Below are 15,253 nucleotides of genomic sequence, written 5' to 3'. Positions count from 1 at the left end.
AATACGTAGTTCGCGTCAACACAGCTAAATGGGAGGGCAAGAGGCTTACAGAAAGAAACAGATGATTTTTTTCTTCCAGTAGATCTGCAGAGTTTTCTAGCATTTCGTAAGTATTCTGACACATAAAAAGCTCATTGCTCAGATTGTATGAGGGAATTGGGCATATTTAAACGCTTTTAAATCATTTTGTTGTTGTTATTGTGCTTCCCTGAGAGGACTCTTAGTGGTAAAAAGACAACTCATATGTCAAGCCAGACAGTAAATTGATATCTGAAGTCAGTTTCATTTATACCACCCTTTACTAGTATAGTTTTAATCTAATTGACTTTTATTCCCATCATAATAATACTTCAAAAACATTAATCAGTGTTGTTTCACTTTAAGCATATTTAAAATTTCCCTAAACTTAAGAAGTTAACATTATTTCAATAATTAATATCATTTTTATTCTTCAGCATAATTAGTTTGGAGCTGTATTGTTTTAATATGAAATTCAACCTATTACCCTAATGAGCATTTTTCTAAAAATATTGTTGAAACATTTTTAAAGACAGATAATGAATTTCAGAAATAATTTCACTGGAATATACTCACCATTTGGATTTCCTAGTTTTAGATTAGCCAATGGTAGTTTATCAACTTAAAAACTTACTCTTTTTTTTTATTTGTTTAAAAAAAAAAGGTGGGCTTAAATATGGATTTTTCTTCCCAACTCCTACCTGCTTCAGGATATGAACATTTCTAAACCTGAAGCAAACCAACATAGTTTTAAACTACTATATAAAATAAAAATGGGAATAATCTTGGCAAGAAAAACAATGAGCAATGTAAGATTCTGATATGTTGGGAGGTTTATTTTAAAAAAAATACTAAAGTATGTGCCAGTGTTTCAGTGTCATTTGTCACGTTTTGGACTACATTGAGGTAAGCTATACTAATAAGAAGAAATCAGCTTTTTATATTATGACATACTCACAGAGCTTTGTGGAGGAGGCTGTTCATTGTATTTTTTCATCTCCTCCCACTCAGTCAATGTACATAAAACAGGCTTGTTGGCAGAAAAGGAAGGGGACAAATCTAGTCTAGAGTAATCACCAAAGCATTTTCTGAAATAGAGCTGAGAATCCAGGGTCAAATTCTCTCAATTTTAGATTGTAGAGCCTGGTAGAGGCAATTGTTTCATGCTTTTTATTAGCATCTATGATCCAAGTTGTGCAGTGATACCATTCCCATTTTTGTTAATCCACAGAACACATTACATTAAACAAAAAAGTAAAGATACTTTCAGACCTCTTTTTATTTTTCGTGTATTTGGTTTTTAACTTTGAGTCTAAGTAAAATGGAACAATGTCAGAAATCTCCTGGGCCTAAAAGGCCAAAACCAATATGAAGCAAAGGGATGAGCATATATACGTTCAACTGGCACTGATCTGGATAGGGAGTCGTACTGAATAATTTCTACGCAGAATTTCACACTGGAGCAGAAGTAGTATAGATCAGCTGTCTACAACGCCTAAATTCACCAAAAAATTTCTTCACTCTCCTCTTCTCTTGGGTAGCATAGATGTGGCGTACAAATTGCCCTCCTGCTTTCTGCCCAGTGGAGATAGCATGAAGATTTTTCCTTTTCCATTATAGAAAAAAAAATTCGTTGTGGTAGAACTCATTATTAACCTCTTGTGAGCAGCTTAGTGGCAAGAACTTCTGATGCCCAAACTTAATCTTGACGTTCTCTTCTCAGAACTGCAATTAGCAATATAAAAGTTAACTTGACTCCTGAAAGATCAAAGTAAAAAGAAAGACTCACAACTTTCATTTAAATGGTACAGTATAATTCACAGAACACTTCCTTAGCCAGTGTCACATTTCATTTGCACAATTACTCTGTGAGATACATAAACAAATACCTAACATTATATAATTTATTACTTCAATTCACATCATATACATGATGAAACAAGTTCAGAGAGGTTAAGTAATTTATGCATGGTCACCAAAACCCATATCATTTCTCTTGTGTCTTGCCACCTGAGACAGAACCCTATGTGTTTCTTAGAAAAAAAAAATCCCAGTAATAAAATACTACATCCTGACTGTGTTAGAAAGATCAAGAGAGTAAGAGATACAGGGTCTATATTCATCCGTCTCAAAGTATCTTCACCTTCAGTGTATTGGAGTACTGTCTATTATTTGACAAGCCCCTGAGTGTAGTAATGTTCTCTCCAGGAATGATTCAAGCCCAATAGCTGCATTTAAAATGTCATTGATTTCTAGACACTAATACTCAAAAATGATACACAGCCCAGGTTTCTGGCATTCCATACGACCATCTGCTAGCATGGCGTGGTGCCCATTCACAAGGTAATAAGACAATTTAAGGAGCACACAGATGCCAAGCATTCCAAGGCTTAGAGTGATAACCTGAAAAATAAAGCAAGCAGCTTTCTTTTTCTACGATGAGCAGATCCGTCTAAGTCAAAACGTACCAAATCATACCTTGCATCTATTCCATTAGGGGAGACCACGTTAGTTGACATGTTGACATAGGGTAGCAAATACAAAGGAAAAACTGCTGTTACTAGCTCAAACCCTTGACTCATTTCTGTTTGTAGGTTATGAAGAGGAATTAAGGTACTATCCTCTTGAATAAAATCCTGGCATTTTAACCTAAGCTCAAAGACAGGCATCTGCCATGGAGAAAGTGAATGTTAGGTGGAAATTTCCAAATGCATTTTCTAATGTTAGGAAGCCTCATACCTTTATTTACTTGTGATCAATCAACTCTCCAGTAGCATGTGGCTCAGACATAAAAGAAGGTTCAAGTGTTGAGACAGGATTACATTTTCTGTAGAGGTAGATATGGTACCTCTATTGACTCATCTGGCTAAGAATATAATAAGGAAGATATGGTAAACACATGTTCTCCTCTGAATCCTAGCAAGCATCTTTTGACTAGAGCTGTTTACATGTTGCCTCACTGGAGACACATGATTCAGTCATTGTTCCTTCACAATAGGCTTTTTATGCCTATATTTGAGTTGTTTAAAGAATAAGAGTAGTAAGAAGAGAGGCTAAGGTAAGGTTAAAGAAGAAAAACAGAAGAGGTTGGGCATGGTGGCTCACGCCTGTCATCCCAGCACTTTGGGAGGCCAAGGCGGGTGGATCACGAGGTCAGCAGATCGAGATCATCCTGGCTAACACAGTGAAACCTTGTGTCTACCAAAAATACAAAAAAATTAGCCGGGTGTGGTGGTGGGAGCCTGTAGTCCCAGCTACTCAGGAGGCTGAGGCAGGTGAATGGCGTGAACCCAGAAGGCAGAGCTTGCAGTGAGCCGAGATCGTGCCACAGAACTCCAGCCTGGGCAACAGAGCAAGACTCCGCTTCAAAAAAAAAAAGAAAGAAAAACAGAAGAAGAAATTAGAAGGCAAGGAAAAGGAAAAAGTGAAAAAAATTGACCTATGTTAATAATGATCCTACAACATTAATTCTTATGGCTAGTTCCATACTAATTCTAGAAAAACTTCATTTGGATATTAATGAAGAAATACGTCTATTTGCTCAATATTTGATCCTGAAAAGGACATAGCTTTTTCTATCCTTCACCTATTTATAAAAACACATATATTCTGGAAAACAATATGGCTGCATATATATTTATTTTTCATGGATAAGTATATACACATATGTATATACAAATATGTTATTAAAAACTACACAACCAGGTGCGATGGTATGCAACTTTAGTCCCAGTTAATTGAGAGACAGAGGAAGAAAGATCGCTTGAACCCAGGATTACAAGCCTATAGAGTGTAATGCTCATGCCTGTGAATAGCCACTAGACTACATCTTGGGCAATATAGCAAGACTCTGTCTCTAAAAAGAAATAAGACCAAAAACCTGCATAAATATAGCTCTGTGTACAGACACATTAGAAATCAAAATCCACATTGTAGTGGAATCCTAGTGAATAGTATTTAGTAGGCGGCCACTTATGTATAGGATTTGTTCTTTCTTCTAAGCGTAAAAAGAGGCAAATTAAGTGTAAGATGTTTCATAATAAAGCGTTATGAGAATATATAAAGGTGTGAATGTGTATAAATATATATTTTTAATAAAGTTGGTGTGTCTGATAGAATATGATGGTCCTCATGGTAAACTGAATTCAGTTACATTCCTGAAAAAAATATGTATTTATTGGTTTACAATTCATTCAGCAAAAATTTATTAAACACCTATAACATTCATAAGTAAATCCTCATCCTCAAGGAATAATAGTTGTAATTATAGCAATATAAATTTGCTTTATTTTTAATCTTTAATTACTTTATTTTAATCTTTTATTCAAGAGATTTAATGAGTATCTACTGTGGGTCAGGAATTGTTTTGGACTCCAATAATGTAATTTAAAGAAATCATTTCAGTCTTTAAGGTGTTCGAAGTGTGAGGTAAGATAGAAACTAGAAAATATATTAATATATAGTGTTTTATGGCAATGTAGGGGAGCATAAGTCATAAAAAAGATAACACCTTGTATTTGGTGATTTGTGAAGATTTCACAGGGTAATTTCTAAACTGTTTCCTTGACACTTGGAGGACTACTGAATTTTTTTTTCAGAATTATATATGCATCTGTGGGTATTGGAGTAAAAAGGGGTTACACTCTGAGAGGTCCAAAGATCATCACATAGGTGATCTCCATCTCCAGCAGCTGTGGAATCCATGACTAACTATGGATGAGGGCAGATTAAAGGGTGTAGATATCAAAGCAGATAATAATGAGAAAACAGAGTTTCAAAACCAATTATGAAATGTCCTGATAAAAGATAAAATGTTGAAATCAGTAGGTCTCTTCATGATGGTCAGATGCACGTTATAGTTCTGTGCACCCTGTAGCTATTTACTAAAAGAGGGACAAAAAGATCATGAGAGGAAAGTAAGAGATTAAAAGAAGAGTCATCAAGACAAGGAAGGTCCCCATAAAAAAAGACAGGCTTAGCTATGACTAAAAGTGCTGCTGGGTGTAAGACTATGAGGATACATCTGTATTCAACTTAGGGCAAAAGAACATCAAGTTTCAGGAAGGAGAGATTATGATTGTTTTATTTGCTTTCAGATAATGGATTCTCTCACCCCTTCTCTTCCCTTCCCTTCTCTTCCCTTCCCTTCCCTTCCCGTTCCCTTCCCTTCCCTTCCTTTCCCTCCTCTCCTTTTCCCTTTCCCTTTTCCCTTCCCCTTCTCTCTCTTCCTTGCTTTCTTTTCTTTCTTTCTTTCTTTCTTTCTTTCTTTCTTTCTTTCTTTCTTTCTTTCTTTCTTTCTTTCTTTCTTCTTTCTTTCTTTCTTTCTTTCTTCTTTCTTTCTTTCTTTCTTTCTTTCTTTCTTTCTTTCTTTCTTTCTTTTTCTTTCTCTCTCTTTCTTTCTCTCTTCCTTCCTTCCTTTCTTTTTCTTTCTTTCTTTCTTTCTTTCTTTTTCTTTCTTTCTCTCTTTCTTTCTCTCTTTCTCTCTCTCTTTCTTTCTTTCTTTCTTTCTTTTCTTTCTATCTATCTATCTTTCTTTCTTTCTCTCTCTCTCTCTCTCTCTCTCTCTCTCTCTCTCTCTCTCTCTCTCACATCTATGTAGGTATCCATCAATATATCCATAGGAAGGAAGGAAGGAAGGAAGGAAGGAAGGAAGGAAGGAAGGAAGGAAGGAAGGAAGGAAGGAAGGAAGGAAGATATCCCAAGTGTAAATGGATTCAAGCTACTTGGAATTTGATAAGTGTGATTCTCACTTGAGGGTGAGGTGGTCTAGACCCATGTATGCCACAGGGGAGAAGCAGTCAAACTTAAGTCTGATAAAGAATCATCACAGGTCATGTTAAAAGTAGATTCCAGTATTCTCCTCAAAGATTCTGATTCATTTGGTCTGGAATAGGATCCTGTAACCTCTCCAGATGAATCTAAAATATAGGGTTGAGACCACACTTTGGGAGATGTTGCCTTAAGAAATATTAAACATCCCTTCCAATGTTATTATTTATCTGCAAGGATTAAGTTCTACAGTTCCACTTCATTTTGATGGAGAAAGAGTAATTTCCATTTTTATAAAGCATATTAAAGTTACCAAAGATCTTAGAAACACTCTTTGAATGTGTATTTGTATATTATAATACATTATATATACATATATAATTCTGCTTCAATTTTAACCTCACCCTGAATTAATTCCACATTGCATATTGTTATTTTTTGAGCAGGGTGACTATGGTTGAAGAGAATATCAGTTTCAGGGAGAAAAGGGAAAAGAAAGTAGAAGGAACAGAAAAACCATCTATGAAAGGAGTCTAAGTCCCCCTCAAGGTTACCATTTTTAGTTTAACCAAAGAAACAAAAGTGAAAACCTAATATTCAAAATTTAGGTGGCAGAGGTTGGCGGATCACTTGAGCCCAGGAGTTTGAGACCAGCCAGGGCAACATGGCAAACCCAGTCTCTACCAAAATAAAATACAAAAATTAGCCAGGCATAGGGGCACATGCTTATAGTCCCAGGCTGAGGTGAGATGTGAGAGGATCACATGAGCCTGGGTCAAGCCTGCCGTGAGCCAAGTTCGTGCCACTGCACTCCAGCCTGGGTGAAAGAGTGAGGCCCTTTCTAAAAAAACAAACAAACAAAAATTAACAAACAAAAAAGTTACATATTTTGAATTATATCCCAAACCAAGAATAAAAGATTAAATAATAGACCTCTGGTCTTTGTGTTCTCTCAGCCTTATCAACTTAATAAGAGGTTGACATTGTTTTAGAGAGGTAGTCAAGATCTACCAGTTAAACTGAACAATAAACAGGAACTCTATTGCACCATGTTTCAGCTTGGCTTTACAGGATGAGTGAGTAACTTCAAATCTGATTAGGATGGGAAATTTTGCCTGGACAGGTCTGAAAAGTATTGAGCAATTTCCTAGCCATCATCACACTAATTCTGGGTATGAACATACTAGAGTGAAGCTCAGCAAAGCAAAAGGACCACTAGATGTGAGGGGAGCAGATGCGCTGTATAACAAGAAGTGCAAGGACTTTGCAGCAAGATAGAACTTGTTAGAATTCCTAACTCTACAACTCACTAGACTTCTGTCCTTACTGCAAGCTATCTATCCTTTTTGAGACTCAGTTTCCTTACCTGAAAATTGAGATGGTAAGTTTTTCCTCAAAATTGTGTGAAATAAATGAGGTGAAAAGCCCACTCAATGGATGACTCACAACAAATTTTAGTTTGCTCATCCATAAAGATTACTTTTAGGATCTTGCAAATGCAAACACGCAAATAATCAGCAGAAAATGGAAAAATCGTAATGGAGATGTTTGTTGTTATGTCCAATACTGTTCTTCAACTGAACTGTCTTTCAACAATTGGTTCTAAATATTATGCTGGCAAAATGTGTGGGAGCAATTATTACTAGCCCTTTTTCTGAGAGGATTTGATATGTTTCTCTCTAAATATTTTGAGATATTAACTGATATTTCTTTCCCTGGACATCCCCCGCATTTTCTGTGCATCTATTACCATGACCATATCAGTCCATATGGAATCATCTTCCAGGGAAGGATTTCAATGGCTAAGGAAAAAGAGTCAGAATCTCAACTTTGAGTTCCATTCATAAAGACAAATAACTTTGAAAAACAAGAAAAGAAGTACAAAGGATATAGAGAGAAAAATGTTTGAAAATGAAAAATTAAAAGCCCTAAGGATGTAGAGCACAGTTTACACCATAAATAACACTGTTGGAAAGAATACAGGGTAAAGTAAAAGATGATTTTTGAAATACAGAGAAAAGTGAAACAACTCAGAAACAGTCACATACCACATGTTCTCACATATCGGTAGGAGTTAAACAATGTGTACAGATGGGTGTAGACTGTGGAATAATAGATACTGGAGTCTCAGAAGGCTGGGAGGGTTGGGAGGCGGTGAGGGCTGAAAAAATGACTTAATGGGTACAATTTGAGTGATTCTTACACCAAAAGCCCAGACTTTACAACTATGTAATATATCCATGTAACAAAACTGCACCTGTACCCCTTAAGTTTATAGTTTTTTTTAAAGAAAATGAAAAAAATCTCATTCAGATTGGAGTTAGGAAAAGAAATAGGAGAGAGTGGTGGAAGGAGAGACTTGGACACAAAGGAGAGGGGAAGAATAGGGCTTAGCCATAAGTATGGGGTTCCCTCTTCCCCATCCTTTCTTTTTGAAGAAGACTGTGTTAATTATAATGCCACTTTGGAATAGAAACAATGAGTTAGTAAGATGCCTTCAGGATTAGATCTGATGACAGATTCTCTGAGGCCAGACACCAAGCATGGTGTGGAAAAATATCCAAAAGATTATGAAGCTCCTAAGAGGGATGCAGAAAGCCTGAAAGAATTTCACTGGAGTAGGATAAACGTGCATTTGTATCCACAGGACACCCTGACTGGATGCATTTTGGATTATACAAACTGAAGACTCGCATGGTGGGACCATGGATACCTACTGCGCATGTATCTGAGACAGAAGTTCAAGTGCCATGCCTGAGCCAAGTGAGTTACATCTCAGTGAAGACAGAATATGGCTGTGAACCACAAGCCTTCTTGTCAAAAACAGGATCTAGAGTACCCATCAAAAGAAGAGAAAGGTAGGAGGAGATTCCAAAATTAACTGAACGTGTCTCAAAAGGAGACTGAGAACAACTGAAAAAAAAAAAAAAAAAAAAAAAAAAAAAAAAACTGAGGTTACCTTGAACTATCTAGGTTTCTGTTTTGACTACTAACAGCTGCTGGAGAGCTAAAGTTTGTGTCTATATTTTGTTGTCCTCAGATACTCTATTCATTGTGACACATAGCCAACAACAATCTTGTAGAATTTATAATGACAAGAGTAGATATAATGCATTTTTAACTATGGCAAACATCAAGGATGCTTCTGTGATAGATGGAAGGGAGAATAAGGAAAGAAACTTATTATTGGTCTGGCAGCTGAAATACAAATAGCTGTCATTAAAAAGGTCTGACATGAGCACGCTGTGCAACTGTGTAGCTTTAAGAAGTATAATTATAGGAATTAAAAGAATGATTTCTATTTTTAAAACAATATTTATAGGTAGATGTCTCTTAAAGTTGAAGCCATGTTTCTATACATACATTTTAAATTATTCATGATTTATATGGCTCTCCTCCTGTACCTCCTCCTCTTCATCCTTTCCTTCTAGAAGGTAAACATTGGCAATGGCCCTGTAAAAATGATTTGAAGTGAAAGCTGCCATAATTTTCATCACTGTCTTGTCAATACAGTGATGTGACATTTTATAAGTTTAAGTTCAGTATCATCACAGGTAAAGTTAAGTCTTTCTTTAAAATCTCCAGATTCAATAACTGAACTTGGTAACATGGCCCAACATTTCACTTCTTTTCTGGTGCAACTTTGCCTATACCATATCCTTTCTGCTGCATTTTAAAATATTATTTCTTATCTACAAGGAGTTAAAAATGGCTAGTTGGAGTATCAGGAAATACCTTGATTTTTCCTATTTAGCTGTTTCTTCTTCAGGTAGACTTAAGTCCATTCATTTAGTCATTCAACAATATTTATTTTGTGTACATATATGCCGGTTAAAATGCTTTGTTGTTTTAATTTTTTGAAAGTTTATGTTGAAATACTTATTTTACTATTATATGTGGCCAGAGTCACTATGATTTGCTTAAATTGGAAGCATTTAAACATTTTAATCAATTTTGAGAGTAATAGTTTCCACGTCCCAAGGCCCTGATTTCTTCTGAAACATGCAAAGTAGGTTCTCAAAATTAAGATATAAATTAGATTATTAAAAAAACTCAGAGTTAGACAGTGGGCTAAAAAGTATTACAAGTATTCTGATAGGCTCTTTTTGTTATTCAGATAGAGGTTGAATGGTACAATCATTTCAATCGTGTGGTGCAACAATTCCAGGGCTTACCATTCACAACAACCATGGTAAAAATGGAATTCCTGGTATTATGCATAATAATTATTCTACACAGCCATTCTACAAACTCCACCACTACCACTGCCCCCATCTCTGTCCCTTCTTTCTTCAAATATATTTGTGTGCTTATTAATAGGTGATCCCTTTCCCAGTATTGATCAGGCCAGTCTTGGTGGTCTCATTCCCCTTGCCATCACAGTTGAAAAATGTGACCCAACAAGGGTGAGAATAAATCCCCTGATGGCTTCTGGATAATGGTTTCCCTTATAAAAAAAAAAAAAAAAAAAAAAAAAAAAGACGTGGAGCAAGAGAACACTCCTCTTCTTCCATTGGATAGAGTCTTGTCTCATGTGATGTTTGAAGCTGTTGCACCCATAATGTGGAGTAAAAATCACCAAAATATTCAAGATAATAGAAAAGAAACCCAAGAACTTCCCTACCCGTATATTTTTACTGAGAGATAATAAATCCCTTAGTTCTTGAGCTACTGTTAGTTTCTCATTCTCTTACTTGCAACCAAAAATATCTTTAATGAAAGTCATGAATTTGGCTACTGCATTTATGAGTATGGAAATGAAAAAGAATTTTGTGACTTCTTGTCATATCCTTGTGACCAGGAAATACAAAATGACACAAAACAAATCCAATCTTCTTGTGTTTCCACCAGTCTCATTATGGGACTGCAAGTCACTGCCTCTTGGTTTACAAAGGACATAATTAACATTCGGTGTTTACCAGTTATTTTGGGGAGGTGGAGAAATAGTAGTAAATAAATTAACTTGGTTTTTAAAAATTAATTGGCTGTGATACTTGGGAGATCAGAATATAGTCTGGACTCCTAAAACACAGTTAATCCACTTGATAATTCTATGTGCATCTAGGGATTTATTTTTCTGTACCTGTATAACTGCCTTTCTCGATACCTGTGGCTCTCTTTACCTCTCTTTACCCAGATAGTTGGAAATCTGATTGCTGTGAGTATGACACCTGTGCGTATGACACCACATGGGAAAAAAAATGATAATATTTAGAAACTGCAGCCAGATTTATCAGAGTTGATACAGCCCAGACCTTGTCACTTTTGGAAACGGTAATAATAACAACAATGACAATCACACTGGAAGCAGGGCAATTATTTTTATTTATTTCATAATATCAACTTTTTATTTTAGATTCAGGAGGTACATGTGCAGGTTTGTCACATGGTTATATTTCGTGATGCTGAGGTTTGGGATACAAATGATCCCATCACTCAGGTAGTGAGCATAGTCCCTAACGTTTAGTTTTTCAACCTTGCCCCTTTCCTGTCCTCCTCCTTTCATAGTCCTCTGTGTCTATTACTGCCATATTTAAGTCCATGAGTTCCCCATGTTTAGTTCCTACTTATAACTGACTACATATGATATTTGGTTTTCTGTTCAGCAGGGCATGTTAGATAGCAGACAGACTGTACTTAAATATGCCTTTTTCTGATTACCTGTAAACCTATGCTAATGGGGATGGATGCCTAACACTGCAATCTATTTGTGTGTTTAATTTAGACTGAGAGTCATTATTCCTATCTGTTGCCAACTAACAGGAAAGAGTACAAAAAAGGGCAACTTTTCAGTTATAAGGCTCAAGTCAACCAACATCAGGTCACTTGATAATGGTAGAACTGGCAGGGGTCCAAGGCAGGGGATCCTTCATAGATATTGTGGATGTCTTCAATCCTGTGATGGCTGTGAACTATGGTGGAGCATCTATGTATCAGTAAGAAGGAGAGAAGAAAAGCATCAAAAAAGAAAAAGTGAATGGATATTACTTTCTTGGAAAAAACACACTATTTAGTGTTCTCAAAAGGAGAATTTTATTTTTCTTCTTTTAAATTAAAAAAAAAAAAAAATTCCGCATGGCTTGTGGCCTTAAGGAGAGAAGCACAGGGACAAGGCTGCTTTTGTACTCTATTAAGGTTGAGATTAAAGTCCCTACCGATAAACTGAACATTCTTTAAAAGTGACCAGAAGCAAACAGTGTCTGTTTGCTGCTACTTTATTACAAAGACACCACTGAGAATAGCTAAGAATATACTATTTGATCTTTAACAGGTTGACCAAATGATTGCAGTTGGCTCCAGTACATGAGATGCTTTCTGCAAATTATTGTTTCTAGTTATAAACCTTTATAATATCTCAGAATGAATTATGTATGTATTTCATGTTTTCTTTTCTGTTATCAGCCTTGATGTTCTCATTTCAAGTTTCACCCTAGCCTCCTAATAATGCAATATTGAGGCCATTCAGACACTAATTATGCCTCCGTGGCTTTTTTGAAATGACTAAATCAGCATCAGTTCTATAATTATCATTAGCAAGTTTGTATCAGTGGCTCACATCACTTGAAAAGCTCAACTTAAATGATTTGTGAATGTACTCATCTAATACATTGAACACTCTCTATAGATACAAACAGGTGCTTGCATATTGCTTTATGTAAAATAGAAAGTCTGTACATGTATATTGTATGAAATACATTTTCAATTCAATATTAAAATATTATTACCATACTTGAAATATTAAGCTATATAGAGACACCCAAGATGCCTGTGCTTTAAAAGCTCAGTTGGGGTGAGCAGAGTAAGGAAATAGAAAACTATTACTCATACTTAAAGCTAGACCTGAAATCTTCCTCATTTTCAGAATGTTCAAATAGGAATCTGGCAAGGATGATTGACAGGAAGAAGTATCCAAATGCAATTCCTCTGTATTTTCATTGTTTCTGTTCTTGAATTATTGATATTGCCAGTAGTCATTTGCCATGAAAACAAATCAAAATACGTATGGTAAGCACTTACTTGAATGCAACACTTTTACATGATAAAAATATTTACAGTACACCATGCTTATAATTTAACAAAATGGCAAACTGGTAGGGAGAATAACTATAGCAAAAAAAAAAAAAAAAAAGCATGGTACAAATTATAATCTTAATTCTGTGACTCAATGTATAAATGTTGTATGAGAAAATATTACAGGCAAAGAAAACAACTACTGAGAGGAGAAACCATGAAGATTTCTTTATATCTCTTAGAAAAGAAAAGACTCACCTTAAACAGGGAAAACCTGATAAGAATTTCTGAATTTAGGTCTCTTTAGGAATAGTGGAATATACATGAAAAGCTAAGCCATTGCACTTCCCAGTGACAATCACTTTATATATGTAGTATACACACACACACACGTATATGGTTTTTTTTCACACCACACCACCTATTACTAGATCCCTATTTGTAAAAAAAAAAAAAAAAAAGAAGAAGAAAGAAAGAAAAAAACTTGTGCCAGGCTGTAGTATTTTATGACCTACATTATTACCCTCTGGGTAGTGAAATGATGGTGCCAAACTAATTATTGCTTTGTCTAATTTTAAATCCAGGTCTACGGAGATTAACAGCTTGCACATTAATTCAAAGCACCAACAGCCCACCTAACCTAATGACGTTTTAAATGAATTAAAAGCCCTGTTTAGGAAACTTTAATATACTTTAAATGAAGGAAATGTGCATCTATATTTTTATTTGGTTTATAAACACGAAATTTACTTTGCTTATTTTGCTTGTTCAAACATACTCCAGGGAGGAACTTTCCTTATCTTCAGGCATTACTTCTCTTGAAAATGAAATATCTTCTAAGCTTGAAAGCACGGTCTGAGTGGAACTAATTGTAAAGTGGGGGTGGTAGTGGGCAGAGGTAGAATGAGTAGAAAGACCATGTTCAGGTAGAGGGAAAAAATTCAATTTCAATGTATTGTCCCTTTTTATATCTTTGACATTAAGTGAATGCCTTTAAACATACTGACATTTTGTAATATTACAAAATGAACGTGCAGAATTGAGCAATCAATACAAACAGACCATCTATAAACAAGGTGAGGAAGCATATCACCAAACCTACAAGAAGAATTCACAGTTTGGGGAACCAGAAAATGCTAGATCATTGCAATAACTTCCCACCTGGTCTCCCTATTTTCAGTTCTTTTAGTTCTATCTTCTTAAAGCAGGGTTCAGCCCACATAAATATCTTCATTACAAACCTTCTGGCACTTTCTGTTAACTGCCTACTGAAATGAAAACCTCTCAGGCTGGGACTCAGTGTAAGTTCCTCTGCAATACATCCCCAATTCTCATTTCCATCCTTATTTCCCATTCTGTGCCTGTGTAAAGCAAAGGGTCAACCAAACTAGATTATATGCTATTTTGGGCAAATACTTCTACAGTTTCCTTTCAATTTGTCTTTGCTCATGTCTATTTCCTCCACTTGTCAACTCATTAATTTCCCCAGTAAGCATGTATTTTGAATTATCCCAATTAATTTAGGCATGGGGGAAAACAAAGATGGAAGTTAAAACAATTGCCTGCCCTCAAGAAGCTCAAAATCTAGTGCAGGAGTGAAACACATGAACGCCTTATAATGATGTGAAGGTATAAGGAGAAAAAGAAAAATAGACTCTGAACAAGGGAAAGATACTTAAGTGCCTCTAGGAAGGTTGGGGTGTGGGTTAGAGGAGCTAAGTGCTGAGCGTCCTAAGGGAGTTAGCCCGCAGAAGAGGAGAGGAAAAGTCAATTCAGGCAGGGGACACACTGACAAGCAAGGCATAGAGAGGAAAAACAGCACAGCTCATGCAAACTATAAGTGGTCTGTTTTATTGGCGCCTAAAGATTGCTATGACAAGGCCAAGCATGGTGGCTTACTCCTGCAATCCCAGCACTTTGAGAGGCCAAATCAGGAAGATCACTGCAGTCTAGAAGTTTGAAACCACCTGGGGCAACAGAGTGATATCTGTTCTCTGCAACAAATAACAATTTCAATTAAAAAAAAAATGGAAAAACTGTCCTGTCCTTCATGAAAGAACTCATAATTTCCTCTAGACAAAACTCCTTTATAACTGCACTTTCTAACATTCTCTTTGGGCTATATTTATCTGGCTTCATCCATAAAATGTTAATGTCACTTTTCTTTAAATCCTCTACAATTTGTAGTGTAATACTTTTAACTATATTAAGCATTGAAAACTTTCTATTTGAAATTGAGAACCATGCAAAATCAGGCAAATGTTGCAGCAAATATACACACACTATAAATATATGTGAACTTAAAAATATAATACTTAGGTTAATAGAAGAGAGCAAAACATCCTAAGTGAACTTATCACCGGATTTCCCAGTTTGTCTCTATTGTGGAGCTAAATCACTGAGGAGATGTATGAACCACACTAATATCATTTGACAGTACCTGCATTTGAGTGTC

This window comes from Macaca fascicularis, chromosome 12 (assembly GCF_037993035.2).
Source record: "Macaca fascicularis isolate 582-1 chromosome 12, T2T-MFA8v1.1".
NCBI classification, from domain to species: Eukaryota; Metazoa; Chordata; class Mammalia; order Primates; family Cercopithecidae; genus Macaca; species Macaca fascicularis.
This window is presented reverse-complemented; position numbering follows the sequence as displayed.